General features: G+C 41.1%; 1 protein-coding gene and 1 non-coding gene across 4 annotated transcripts in view; one reads left to right on the top strand and one right to left on the bottom strand.

Annotated features, from left to right (window-relative positions):
* The window catches only part of Rbms2 (RNA binding motif single stranded interacting protein 2), a 69497-nt gene that overhangs the window by 56230 nt on the left and 1713 nt on the right, over positions 1-11554 (bottom strand). For 2 of the 3 annotated variants that reach the window (XM_010644666.3, XM_010644665.2), the window contains exon 2: positions 2369-2430. The exons of the other annotated variant lie outside the window; for it this stretch is intronic. The gene's annotated coding sequence lies outside the window, so the exon portion shown is untranslated. The remainder of the gene's footprint in view (positions 1-2368; positions 2431-11554) is intronic. 3 annotated transcript variants of the gene reach the window in all.
* Positions 10246-10352, top strand: LOC117286190. The gene has a single exon (XR_004517337.1). It is a non-coding gene; the product is annotated as a U6 spliceosomal RNA (small nuclear RNA).

Here is an 11554-nt window from a genome sequence, read left to right as displayed (position 1 = left end):
CCAGGGATCCAACTCAGGTCCTTGCACTTGTGAAGCAGGTGGTGGCACCACTGAGCTGAATCCCAGGCCCTATTTTCTTTTTCTTTCTTTTCTTTTGTTTTTTTTGGTTTTTTTTGGTACTGGGGATCGAACTCTGGTCCTTGCGATTGTGTGGCAGGTGTTGGGAACCACTGAGCTAAATCCCGGCCCTTCTATTTTTTTTTCCCCCCCGTTTTTTGAGACAGGGTCTTACTATGTAGTTGAGACTGACTGACCTGGAATTCACTATGTAGCCCAGGCTGGTCTCAAACTCACAGCGATCCTCCTGCCTCAGCCTCCCAAGTGCTGGGATTACAGGTGTGCGCCACCACACGTGGCCTTCTTCTACATTTTTAATAATGAAATAAGACAAACAGATAAGGCCCTTGGTAAGGTGCCCTGTACGTGGTACTCTCAGTAGCTAACACTCTACTATGGTTGACTGATTAATTACTGTCTCCTAGTATGTGTCCCTCTGGATATCATATAACCCAAATTTGAAGATCTGAAGTGAACATTTCCAAAACCTAGCATTTTAGTTACATAAAAAGATTATAATATGGGGCAGGGATTAGCTCAAGGGTGCTGACGCCTGGGAAGGACCCGAATTTGATCCCCAGTACCAAAAAAAAAAAAAAAAAAAATTATACTGGAACCGCTGGGCATGGTGGTCCACACCTGTAATTCCAGTGCTTGCGACAGGCTAAGGCAGGAAGTTCACTGCCAGTTTGAGACCAGTGTTCACTAGTGAGTTCAAGTCCAGACTGAACTACACAGAAAGACCCTGTCTCAAAAGAAAAATAAATAGGGCCGAGTGATTCTACTGTCTGCTTCACAAGTGCAAGGTCCTGAGTTCAATCCCCGTTACCAAAAAAAAGAAAGATTGCACTAGGACCAAGTAAACTACATACTTAGAAAGTATTAGAAGATAAACTTGAGGCATCACTCAACCCAATTTTTCCTTTCTCTCTCCCCACCTCAATAAGCAAACAACTTGATTATTCAGAAATTCTTTTCGTTATTCCTAATCTCCTATAAAGTGGTGGAATGTCTCTTATCTTAAAAGAAACAAACAAAAATGATACAGAATCAAAGAGGTCTACGTTTAAAAAACGCCCCAGTTCCCATTTCTCAGAGTCCTACTAATCCAAAAAACAGACAAGGAAAAAGCAAGACTAAGCCCCATTTTCCTCTGCTGTAAGAGTAGAGCTCACCAGATAAAAAGGAGATAAAAGATCCAATGAAATAAATTCTATTTACATAAACGAATACAAATTTTTTTTCCCGTCTATCTAGTAAATGTAGGGCGACAGAAATAAAAAAACCCTGACACACAAACGGATACAGACCAAAGGTGAGTCATGTCAAAAAAAACCAACAAGGGGCTGGCGATTTAGCTCAGTGGTTCCACCACCTGTCTTGCAAGTGCAAGGACCCAAGTTCGATCCCAGGTACAAAAAAAAAAAAAAAAAACCCACCAACAAAATTGCATCCTTCATTCTGGCAAGTATATTTTTTGTGGTTCTGGAGATCAAACCCAAGGCCTCCAGCCATGTGTTCCACCACTGAGCTACACCTTCAGTTGCCTCATGGCAACTTCCTGGTACTGGGATCAAACGCAAGACCTTGCATTTGTGAGGCAGACTCACATGTATATATGTATTTATTTGGTAACAGGGATTGAACTCGGGACCTTGCAAGGCAGGCAACAGAATCACTGAGCTAAATCCCTGGCACCTCACAAGTATATTTTTAAAGGGAGTTATGGATTTTGTAGAAGGGACAAGGAAGGTAAGAGTTCTGTGGTTAGATTGAGGAAATGTATGGGAGGAGAGAGAATCCTATGTCCTCCAGCTTGTTTACTTTGACTTCCTTCTGTTTTGCCCCCCCTTCCTTTTTTGAAACAGGGTCTCACTATGTAGTTGAGACTGACCTGGAACTTACTATGTAGCCCAGGCTGGTCTCGAACTCACAGCGATCCTCCTGCCTCAGCCTCCCGAGTGCTGAGATTACAAGCATGCGCCACCATGCCTGGCCAGTTTTACCCACTATATCCTTATATTTTTTGTGATTTAGTCCATGTCACTCTAATTCTTAGTTCTCATAGGCCCAGCACTAGAGTTGTTTTGAGGGGAAAAAAGTAAAATAGGAGCTATTTATAATTTATCTAGGGAAAAAAGACATTTGCACCTGATTCAACTGGTTTGTGATTTCTTAAAACAAAACACACTTTTAAACAAGGATTCCAAGTGGAGGAATTGGGACCAGATCAATCTGGATGCATGGGTTGAAAGATGCTTGCCACGGTTGGCCCTCCACCCCAGGGTAGAGAATGAGAAGAGTCTATTACCTGCAGATGTGCTGGACTCCAGCCAGACATTCCACTGGGCCAGGCTGATGTGGCACATGCAGCTGAAAGTAGAAAGACAGCCAAGCATGCTAGTAAAGCTCTAAACATGGTTCAAGACCTGAAAAAACTGTTCCAGGGCCGAAGACATCCTCCCCACCACACACACACACACACACACACACACCTCACCCTATCCACTCCCAATATAAATATTCTCTGTGGACTATCTTTCTTCCACTGATGAACTTCTGTGGCCAAAATGCTATGTAATGGGAACAGTCCAAAAGTTGAATTTAGTATGTTGGTAAAGGGATGAGGTCACACCTTAGGAAGAAGTGAAAAAGAAACCAAAACAACTTTAACACATTAGCTTCCAGCCAGATGTGCTGGCGCACACCTGTAATTCCAGCACTCTGGGACACTGAGGCAGGAGGACTGGAAATGCAAATTGAGTGTGAGCAATTTAGCAATTTAACAAGATTGTCTCAAAATATAAAAAAGGGGCTGGGATGCAGCTTAGTGTGGAAGGCCCTGGGTTCAATCCTTACTGCCAAAACAGAAACAAACAACGTATTAGCTTCCTTAGACAGGAAACTTAAGGAGCTATATCAAACAACAAAGTAAAGCTTAGTCCTGACCCTTCCTGATGTAGGACAGAATGACAGAATTGAGCATCAGGTGTGATGGCACTGCAATATTAGCACTCAGGAGGCTGAGGCAGGAGAATCATTTTGAGTTCAAGGTCAGTCTGGGCTACATAGCAAGACCCCGTCAAAATTGGTCTAACACTAGGAATTGGAAAAGTCAGGCCTCTCAACAACTTCCTCAATTAACTGGAAGATAGAAGGAAGACAGACAACTCTTTGGATATCACTCCTGAGCAAACTGTTCTGTCTGACAGCAATATTCCTGGCCAAAAAAATTATTACAGAGAAAGATCCTAGTTATTTTCTCTAATGGACTTTTCCTTTGCCAGACCCTGAAGGAATAAATACAGTAACCAAAACATCTAGAATCCCTGGGCCAGAAAATCAGCATAATGTAAGACTAGACGTTTTAAACAAGTGCAGGAATTAGGGCCAGATCAATAGGTGGCATCTAACGGAACTGCAACACGTGGGAGGCTACAGGGACAATGAGCCGAAAGACTGATTACTCAGCTAATCCCTCCCCTCAACCCCCACAGAGCTAGGGATAGAGCCCAGGGCCTTCTGCATAACAGGTAAGTGCTCTACCACTGGGCTACACCTCCAGTCCTGTCCTCTCCTTCCAACAGAAAAACACATTCTAGAAGGTAAACTGATCTGCACAAGGTCATGGGGGAGGAGTTAGTGTCATAACTGACACCAGACTCTAGATTTTTCTCTTTTTTTGAGACATGGTCTTGCTCTGAAGCTCAGGCTGGACTTGAACTTACTATGTATCCCACACTGGCCTCAAACTTGTGGTGATCCTCCTGGTTCAGCCTCCTGAGTGCTGGGATTACAGGTATGTGCCACCATGCCTGGCCTAGATTTTTGACTCTCAATTCTACCCTTTCATTTTGCTTATAAAATTAAGAATTCTCCTCAGGCATGGTGGTGTACACCTGTGATCCCACCACTCAGGAGGCTGAGCCAGGAGGATCTCAAGCTTGAGGTCAGCTTGGATTATACAGCTAGTTTAAGGCCAGCATGAGCTATGTAGAAAAGACCCTATCTCAAAAAAAAAAAAAATTATCTGGGAGGAGCAAAAGTTGAAAACAGCAGCTGAGGAGAAAGGCTACTAACTAGATGCTCAATATACTACTTGAAGCCAGCTGTGGTAGAGCATGCCTATAATCCCAGCTCTACTTGAGTGCCTGAGGCAGGACAGTTCCAAATTCCCACCTATCTGGGACAATTGAAGGCAACATTGCTTCAAAAAATTTAAAAGAGCTGAAACTGTAGTTCAGATGCAGAATTCCCATGGGTTTAACCCTCAGTACAAAAAATGGATTTTTTTGTTGTTGTTGTTTTTTGTTTTGTTTGAGAAAGGGTCTGCTTTCCTGACCCAGGCTAGCCTTGAACTCCTGGCAATCCTCCTGCTTCAGGCTTCTGAGTGCTGGGATTTTAGGCTGCACCACCACACCCAGCATTTCACCTGAGTTTTGACTCACTATACATTTCAAAGGTAACTAGCTTCAACTGTTTTCCTTCTAGGGATAATCGATGTATCCTGAAATGCTTACATGAAACAAGATCTGAATGTAAGAAATAATTTCTAAAATATCAACATACATTTTTTTTTTTTTTTTTGAGACAGGGTCTCACTATGTAGTTGAGACTGACCTGGAACTTACTATGTAGCCCAGGCTGGTCTTAAACTCACAGTGATCCTTCTGCCTCAGCCTCCCGAGTGCTGGAATTGCAGGTGTGCGCCACCACTCACGGCTTCAACATACATAATTTAGAAGGCCAGGAGTTACTAATGCATGCGTCCTCGGAGGACACTTGATGAAGACAGGGACTAGGACTATGTTGTACACCATTCCCATTCAGCAACACCTGGCTAATTTCAAATTCCAAAATATTTGTATATTGTGGACATACCTGTAATCCTAGCACTTGGGAGGCTGAGGCAGGAGGATCACTGCAAGTTCAAGGCCAGCCTGAACTACATAGTGAGACCCCGTCTCAAAAAAACAAAAAATAGGGCCAGGGATTTGTCTCAGTGGTTCCGCTGCCTGCCTTGCAAGCGCAAGGACCCGGGATTGATCCCCAGTACCAAACCGCCCCCTCAAACAAAAAATATTTGTATTGAATGGACTATCTCAGAATACTCAATTATATCTGGAAAGATACTACTCATTTAAAAAGCTGAATGTAGGGCTGGAGGTGTAACTCAGTGGTATGAGCACCTTCACTTTCCTGGCAAGCACAGAGTCCTGAATTCAATCCCCATACCACCACCCCCCCCCCGCCAAAACAAAACAAAAAAACCACCAAAAACAAAGCACACTGAAATGAAAGCAGTGTTGAGAGTAAGGAATGGTACATCAAGGAGCTTTTTCCTCTACATTTACATTATGTTCTATTACTTTTGCATCATAAGGTAGTTTTAAGAGCTAAAATTTACTGTGTCTCCTAAAAACACAGTAAGTTCACTCTCACCTGAGTGCTAGACAAAGTTATACTCCCATGATCACATTACAGACACAGACTCAAAGGCCTGGGATGTAGCGCAGCAGTATACTTGGGTAGCTCATGGTGAGGCCCTGGGTACGATTCACAGCAAGTACACCAAAGACATCACTCCGAGAAGTCCATTACAAATTTGCATACCTGTAACATTTCATTCGAAATTTTTTGTAGTTTTGTGTTTGTGTTTTTGAGACCCTGTCTCATTACGGAGTTCATACTGACCTTGAACTCACAGCAATCCTCCTGTCTCAGCCTCCCAAGTGCTGGGATTACAAGGTATGCCGCCATAACCAGCTCAGGCTTTTAACTCTAACAATTTCACTCATACTTCATTTTTTTAAAAGATCAAACCTGAAGCCTACTGGCCCGGGATGTAGCTCAGTGGTACCACTGCCTGCCTTGCAAGTACTAGGTCCCGATTAGATCCCTGGTACCAACAAAAAAAAACAAAAAAACCCCAGAGCCTATTGCATGGTAGTCAAACATTCTACCACTGAGCTACATCCCAGCTCCCACCTCCACCTCTTGCTCCAGTGTGAATTCTTGTAGGCACCAACTTTACTGTTTTAACCTAATATCTAAACAGCATACTCAAAAGAAATAACATGCTCAAGAAAGAATATAATTTTCACCTCTTTTCAAGTATTTTACAATTCATGGGAAACTGAACTTCAAATGAATATTTAAAGAAATACTGCCACCCTCTGGGTAGAAAAGGTCATGTTCCTTTAGGAAATATCAGAAAATACCATATAGCATTTGTAGAAGGCAGATAAGAAGTCTGCAGTTCAGGAGCTGGGTGTGGTGGTGCAAACCTGTAGTCCCAGCACTTGGGAGGCAGAGGGAGGAGGATCGCTACAAGTGCAATGACAGCCTGGACCACATAGTGAGTTCAAGGTCAGCCTGAACTGCACAGCAAGACCCTGTCTCAAAAAACAAAACAACCTTCAGCATTCAAATCCAGCTCTACCACTTGCTGTGTTAAACTAGAAAAATCTCAACCTTCTGAAACATCAGTTTTCTTTTACAAAATTGGGACATACTGTTTCTGCTTATTTCTCAAGGATTATGAAAACAGTCAAATCAGATGGCCATAAAATTATGGAATGTTTTTATAAGTAGGGGCTATATTTTTTCCTAAACATGGTATGTTTGAGTATAAAAAATCCATTTCCAGAGTGGGTGTGATGGCCTACACCTGAATCCCAGCATTTAGGAGGCTGAGGTAGGAAAGAGGATGGCCACGGGAGTTCAAGGCCAGCATAAACTACATTTTGAGATCCTATCTCAAAAAAAAAAATTTTTTTTTTTTTAATACTTAAACTGGGGACCTCAGGAGGCTTATGCAGAGGGATCACTTGAGCCCTAGAGTCCTGGAGTCTAAAGTCTGGGCAACATACTGAGAGCCTGTCTCAAAAAAAAAAAAAAAAAAAAAAAAAAAAAAAAAAAAAAGAAAAGGAAGGAAGAAGTTTAAGCAGGGTATTAACAACCAGGAGACAGATTTGAGACCTATGTGAAGGATAAGGAAATAGGAGAAATGTAAGAGTACATATGAGCTTCCAGCTGAATAGATTTTAATGTTATTCATTGAAACAGAAAATACAGGGCCAGGGATTTAGCTCAGTGGTTCGGTGGCCTGCTTTGCAAGGGCAAAGACCCAAGTTCAATCCCCGGTAACAAAAAAAAAGAAATAGAAAATACAAATTAAGTAATGTGTCCAGGGAAGGGGATTTAGCTCAGTGGCATCACGCCTGCCTCCCTAGCACAAAGTCCTGAGTTCGGTCCCCAGTAGCGCCCCCCCACCAAAGAAATGTATCCAGAGGCTGAGACAGGAATATTGCAAAGTCAAGGACGTTTTGGGCAACTTAGCAAGAACTTGCCCCAAAATAAAACAAAAAGGGCTGGGAATATAGCACAATGCAAAGGTCCTGGGGTCAATCCCCAGTACCACCAAAAAAAAAAAAAAATTCAACCCTGTTATGGTTAATCTTTTTTTTTTTTTTTTTTTTTTTTTTTAAGGGATCATCAAATTCAGGACCTTGTGCTTGCGAAGCAGGAGATGGAACCACTGAGCTAAATCCCCAGCCCACTATTAATATTTAAATTGGAAAAACTGGCATATCTATCCCAGGTAAATCACAAAATACAGTCACTCCAGTAAGATCAAGACCACCACAAACATTCACTAGTAAATAATACTTTCTTTTTTTGTGGTACCAGGGATCGAACCCCTGACCTTGCACTTGCCAGGCAGGTTTGGCTCCACTGAGCCACACCCTCCACACTAGTAAATAATATGAACACATCCAGACAATAGTATACTAAGTAGCCATAAAAAGAAAACCATTGTTTATTGGTCTAAAAATAAATAAAATATCCAAGACATACACATTTTTTAAAGGCAAGCTGGGTGTGGTGGCACACACCTATAATCTCAGCACTTGGGAGGCTGAGGCAGGAGGATAGCAGCAAGTTTGAGGACAGCCTGGGATACATCAAAAGTTCAGGCCAGCCTGAACTACAAAAGGAGACCCTACCTCAAAAAAAAAAATTTTTTTTTTTAAGGAAAAACACAAGACTCTTTCTAAAATATAGTATCAATTATATAAAAGGATAAAACTAAATTGATCAGATATGAATAGAATATATCTGAACTGTAGGGTAGAAGACACATACTTGTAGTTTCAGCTACTTGAGAGGTTGAAGCAGGAAGATCACTTGAGCCCAGGAGTGCAAGTCAACCTGGGCAAAACCCTGCCTCAAAAACCAAAAGAACCACAACAAAAACCGTATGTGGAAGGATATACTGAAAATCAGTGTTACAGCTTGTGTCTGTGTATCCCCGAAAACCTCAGGAGGCCATAGGTTGGGCTTTTCAGAGGTGACAGGATCTAGAGTGTGTGCCACTGGGATTAAGGGTGTGTGATTACTAAATTAGTCCAAACCAGTTATGGGTGTGGATCATGGAAAAACCCACCCTGGATGTGAGTGCTACCTTGTAACCCAGCATTCAGGAGACTGAGGCAAGACTGCTGCAAATTCGAGGCCATCCTGGGCTACATAGTAAGTTGAAGGCCAGCCTGAACTATACAGTGAGACCTTGTCTAAAAAAAAAAAATTATCTTTTTGTTATTGTTTGAGACAGGGTCTGGCTGTGCAATGCAAGCTGGTCTCCAACTAGAGATTTCCATGGCTCAAGTCTCCTGAGGGCTGAGAAAATTTTTAAATTTTTCAAAAATTTAGAACCTTTTGTATACTTTACCATGGTTTTTCATCCAATTAAACTACATAAATTACCTGATCTATAATTATTTTATCTAAAAATTTGCTGAATGTTAGAGAGCTATAAGAACAGTTTTTTACAAGTTGAAAAGTCAAAGCAAATGAGAAAGGGATATATCTCATTAGTACAGCACACATTTAGCATGTTTAGACCCAGTAGAAAAAAATTGTAGTTTATACAGTATTCCAATTAGGTCCTAAGTGTGGTCAAAAAGGTTTAGTCTCTTGGAGAATAGTTTCTCTATTGTTTGGTTGGTTTTGTGAGACAGGGTCTTGCTGTGTAGTTCATGTTGGACTTGAACTCATAGCAATCCTGCCTCAGCCTACCAAGTGCTAGGATTACAGGAGTGCACAACCACAGCCAGTGGTATATTTTTAGCATGCTCATGTTTATATTGCTTTGGTTGCATAAAATGAGTTTTGTAGTTGCTAAACAAAAAGAGAAATTAGTAAAGTACACTGGAATAGATACATCTCAAATGATAGGATATTTTATTTACTCCATGAAAGGCCAGGCTCAGGTTAAAATGTGTAGTCCCCATCTATCTTCTCATACTGTACTTCTCTTTCACTCCAAAGAACTGATTTATATCCCTCAAATGTTCCTTTTATACTGTTGGTTTTTGCACAGGTCTTTGAAACACCTTTCTCCTCACTGGGTTGCTAACACCTCTCATGCTTTAAAAGTTGTCTCTTGAAGTCAGAGATGGTAACACACAACTGTAATCCCAGACCTCTGGGAGGCTGAGGCAGGAGGATCACTGTAAACTCCAAGCCAGCCTGGGCTACATAGTAAGCTCAAGAAGAGCCTGAACTGCATAGCTAAACCCTAAAAGAAGAAGAAAAGAAAAAAGAAAGAAAGAAAAATTTAAAAATAAAAAAAGAAAGAGAGAAAAGCAAGTTAGTTGTTGGCATCCCACCTGGGCAACTTAGTGAGATCTTATCTTAAAATTTTCAAAAACAATTGCCAAACATGATGGTGCATGCTATAATCCCAGACTCGAAAGACTGAGGCAGGAGGGTCACCACAAGTTTGGATATGAAAGGAGTTCAAGGCCAGCCTGAACTACATAGTGAGACTTTGTCACAAAAATACAAAACAAAACAAAAACAATGCTGGGTGTGGTGGCACACGTCTGTAATCCCAGCACTTGGCTGAGGCAGGAGGACTGTTGCAAGTTCCAGGCCACCTTGAGTTCAACACCAACCTGGATTACACAGTATGTTCAAAGCCAATCTCAGCTACACAGAGAGATCCTGCCTCAAGATGATACGATCAGGGACTGGGAGTGTAGTTCGGAGGTGCAGCACCTGCCTAGCAAATATGAGTCCCTGAGTTTGATTTCTGGTACCAAAAAAAAAAAGGAAAAAAAAAATATATATGATCAAAATAATACATGTATAGAAAATACTACACTGAAATCCAGTATTTTTGTGCTTGCTTCAGCAGCACATATACTGTACTATACAGAGTATAATAGAGATTAGCATATCCTCTACACGAGGATAACATGCAAATTTATGAAGAGTTCCATATTTTTGTTCTCAAATGAGAAGGGGATCAAGAGATGGAGCGGGGGAGGATGAAAAAAAGACTTAAAATGTGTTATATACATGTACCACCTCCTCACAAGGAATGTAAACATGCATTGTAAACATGTATGAATAAAAATAAAGGTTAAAAAAAGAAATTCAATATTTTGTAAAATTAACAGGCATGATAAAAATGTACTTTTAAAAAGCTAGCTCTACGTTACCCAGCATTTCTACCTGAGCTGCCGGTCCTCTTCAGCCTAATTAAGCCTCCCTTCTCTACACTTCCTTCCCCATATCTACTTCACCGTGCCTTTCATTAGGAATGTGAAACATTACCTTTCTCACTTCTTCCCACTGTCAAAGCCTGGCGTTTATTATTATCTTTAAATTTTTCTGGACTCCTTAGCACTGGGCCTGGCACACTAGGCTGATGAATTCATTGAATTAATAGACGATTATGTCAGGATTGTCATTTTACCCAGTAAAGTTCAGGTTTATCTTTCTACATATAAACTAAAGTATAAAGGAATCTACATCAATAGTACCATTAACAAAGGCTAATGGAAAAAAATGTGAAATAATCTTTCACTTGAACAGCCCAGCTAAGGACTAGAACGAATTAAAGACTCTAAATCACACACACACACACACACACACACACACACACACAAAAACAATCTCCATATACAAACATCGTTTCCAATTCTGTATCTCAGAAAATTTAGTTTTTCTTATTTCAGGATTCAATCATTAAGACCAACCCTCCCTCACAAATCACATAACTCTGGCACAGCCAGGGACTGATTTATAAATCCACAATTACAGACACAGCAGTTTTATGTAGCTAATGATAACCTTACTTTCAAGCTGCCCAGATCAGACTAATACTTTAGCACACATTTAACTAGATGGATCCTTTTCAAATCAGAAACAAAAAAAGGACCTGACCCTGCCAAACATTAATCACCTGAGATGATAAACTTGTTCTTCGATATCTCATACTTTATACAGTGCTATAGGACTCCCAAGTCATGAGTTCACGCCCCATCCTCATGCAAAGACAACAATATTGAAGCGAGGCAGGATCAACCCACAGGTCAAAGTGCAGCTGGGGTCAGTTCTCTGGGCACCTATTCTGCAGGCAGATTTTCTTCACTACCCAATCAGTTCCCATTAGTAGAAAAAGCACAAGAAAGGAAAAAAATCA

Source organism: Fukomys damarensis, unplaced genomic scaffold (genome assembly GCF_012274545.1).
Source record: "Fukomys damarensis isolate Sample0158 unplaced genomic scaffold, DMR_v1.0_HiC HiC_scaffold_15, whole genome shotgun sequence".
Lineage (NCBI taxonomy): Eukaryota > Metazoa > Chordata > Mammalia > Rodentia > Bathyergidae > Fukomys > Fukomys damarensis.
The sequence above is the reverse complement of the archived record's forward strand: the minus strand, read 5'-3'. Positions and strand labels throughout refer to the sequence as shown.